Raw genomic sequence first — 3,330 nt, 5'->3', positions numbered from 1 at the left:
ACAAACCCCTCCCCCCAGATATGAAAGTATCTTCTTTCCTTATTGGTCATTTTGGTCAGGTGCCAATCAGGTTATTTGAGCTTCTTAACCCCTTATAGGTAAAGTGATTCTGTACTCTGGCCAGGAGGGATTTTATGTTACTGCATACATAAAGGTTGTTACCCTTCCCTTTATATTTATGACGGGGCAGAGCAGGGAAGAAAAGGGTAAGAGGGATAGGTATGGAGTGAAGCTGAGATAAAGAGACTGTGAAGGAGAGGTAGGGAGAGGGTTGGAGCAAACAGCCCATCATCACAGGGCAGAGAAAGTAGAGTCAAAACTGTAGAAAGTTCTCTGAATATCAAAGGTCCTTGCTTTGGCTTCTCCAACCAGATGGAGTCTGTGGATTTCTTTATACTCTGATTTATCTCCTGTGACTCCATCAGATACTTAATATCAGTTTTCTTCCATCTCTCTCTTTTAACAATCCATATCTATTCTCTCAACAAGGAAGGGGAAAGCTCTCACTGGCTGTAGATGTTACTCAGCTGTCCACACCCAGTGCTGCATTGTTGGTTGTGTTTGTGATTTTTCTCTGACATTTTTTGTACCTCTAGCCCATGCCAATTTTAGAAATGGGGAATCCCATTTGCCAACTGCATAGGTATCATTAAATGACTCCTTGTTCTAAAGTAATAATGACTTGAAGGGGTATGATGTTTTGCTCCAAGACAAAATAACTGTTACCTTGAGACTGTCTGGTGATGCCCATCACTTCCAAATTAACATTTAAATGATGCCTGAAAATTGAATGTTACATTCAAATGGATGTGTCAGTGCAGTATATTTAAAAGTGAACCTTGTGGTAAAAACACCTGAACTATAGGGCTCAGTCCTTGACCCCAGAACTGTCTGACTTGCCCTGCGTCAGTGCAGTGCAGCCAGAAAGCTTCTAAAGAGACAGGTGAGGATCCCTTTGACACAGGAGGATCCTCTGGATATGTGGTGCCAGTGAAGGTGCATGCAGTCACTCATTCCCACCCTGCACCCTCAATGTAGGGGTCAGGGATGGAGGGGGAGAGAGTATGCTGAGTCAGGACAGATCACACAGCTCTTCACCTTACCCTATGCCAGCATAGTGGCTCCTATGGGACTGCTGCAGCTGATGTAACATGATGTTTAAGCCCTTGCCAGGCAGAATCAGGGAGTAGAAGGGATGCTTAGAGCCTGCTTGCCCTCCACTTTCTTCATCTGCTCCAGGGGTAAATTTGAGACAGCTGAGGATTGAGCCCACAGTTTCCTTGTAGTACTGTACATGAACATAACCAGAAAGATCATGCTCAGTCTCTCAGGCAACGAAACTCTGAGATGGAAAGTAACAAAACATGGATTTTTTTTTTAAAACATATACTCTAATTCAAACAGAAGTTATTCTGGGGAATTTCTGTGGCCTGTATCCTACAGGAGGTCAGACTAGATGATCACACTGGTCCTTTCTGGCCTTGGAATCTATAAATGGCCAGACTCAGCGATGCTACTTCAGAATAACTCCACTGCATTCCATGGGCTCTACTGGATTTACTGGTGTCACTGAGTGAGAGCTCAGTTTGGCCATATGTGCATATTTATCATTTTTTATAATACTTATGCTATTGCCAAACTTTGCATGATTCCCTTAAATATAATATATATCCTCCACAGGCCAAGGACTAGATTGCATACTAGGACTAAACTCTTCCTGGGCAGTAGCAAAGCATTGCTCATATGCACATTTTTATAATAAATTGGTGTCCTTTGGGTGTACAGAGGAGCCTCTGAAACTTCAGCATAGTTATTAATGTGCTTCAAGGTCTAATATGAATTTAAATTCAGATATTTAGAATGCCAAAAAATAGTCCATACAAGGCACTAGGGTGTCAGATTTTCATTGGCTCAGAATTTGAGAGTGCTTGTTTTTACAAAAATGTTTTAATATACTCATTTTATTTGTGGTTGATCTGCACCTCAGAGTGAGAGAGTAGAATCTACCGTACACTGACTTTTTAGGGTTCTCCTCAAGAGTTTGACATTGGGTCTTCTTGATATTCCTCCTTTCTCTGCAAGATAGAGTTCAACAGAGGTACTTAGTAATTGTTGGCGGGCGGGGGGGGGCAGGGGTGTGTGCGGACAATACCTTATATGGCAATAGTTCTGGACTGTGGAAAGCTGGAGAGCCGTGCAGAGAGAGCTACAAGTAGCCATGGCATGATCTGACTTCTGCCACCTTTACAATGGTTATTGCATCACTATGACATGCTATAATTAAGTACAGATGCAACATTGCAGCTTTACTATTGCAAAGTGATGTCAGAGCATCTCACTGCAATTATTTTGTGGCTTTTAGCTACTGGGAGGAAGATGGTGTTTCTTCTCTAGTCCTATATCTCCCTCTCACCTAGCTATTCTTAAAGAAAGACAGAGCTATTATTCCTGTCTTTCCCCATCACCCTTTTGGTTGCTCCAGTGTGGGTTCACTCTGCTCAGTGTTCCCTGCCCCACCTTACATGTATTTAGCAGCCTGGAGTAACCTCTCATGATCAGGACTCCATTTGCTCTGCCTGAGACTTCACAAATTCCCAGGAAAAGCCACATACAGCCCTACAGACTATAAGCACCCTTTTCCTGAGATTTTCTGAGCTGCTGTGAGCACAGGGCTTGTGAAATCACAAATAAGCCCCAAAGAGCCGATTAATTAAAATAATCCAGCACTAGAGCACTGCCTGGTACAACCTCAGCTTTCTGAGCCAAACTGCTGCTCTCTGACTGACAATGTTCTTCATGATGGTGGCTGGGTCCTGGGCAGAGAAGAAAATCAGAATCCTTTTTTAAACATTTATTTCCTTTTACTTTTCTCAAAGTTGCTTCACAACGGATTTAGTGACTTTCTCAGAGCCTGTGCAATGACCCTTGGAGCCTTACATACTTTGGGTCTGGTAGGAAGCAGGGTCTGATTGCTCTTTGCAGACTATATGACATTAGTCAGTAGCTTCTGTTCAGTTCCTAGCAGAGAGGTATCCATATCACAAAACCACTCATCACCCTGGCAGTTCCAGCAGACAGGCCAATGATTAACTAAATCTTATCCTCCAGGTGGCCCCTCCAAGCCTGGCTGGAGCCCACTGGATAGCAGGGGGAAGCTTGAACTGCCACTGTTGGTAGTATCGTTGCTTTCTAGGTAAGATAAAAAGAGAGTTTGGCACTTTTTGCAGGCACTGAATTCATTCATTTTTTATTATTGTTTATTATTTGTTGAGTGCCAGCTACATGTACAGAAGTTGGTCCATCAAAAGATATTACCTCACCATCTTGTCT

The 3,330-nt window shown here is 42.9% G+C and overlaps 1 protein-coding gene across 1 annotated transcript in view; it reads left to right on the top strand.

The window, feature by feature from the left end:
* Nucleotides 1-3,330, top strand: part of SPATA13 (spermatogenesis associated 13) — a 288,804-nt gene that overhangs the window by 146,179 nt on the left and 139,295 nt on the right. The window lies entirely within an intron of this gene.

Source organism: Gopherus evgoodei, chromosome 1, assembly GCF_007399415.2.
Source record: "Gopherus evgoodei ecotype Sinaloan lineage chromosome 1, rGopEvg1_v1.p, whole genome shotgun sequence".
Classification (NCBI taxonomy): Eukaryota; Metazoa; Chordata; order Testudines; family Testudinidae; genus Gopherus; species Gopherus evgoodei.
The sequence above is the reverse complement of the archived record's forward strand: the minus strand, read 5'-3'. Positions and strand labels throughout refer to the sequence as shown.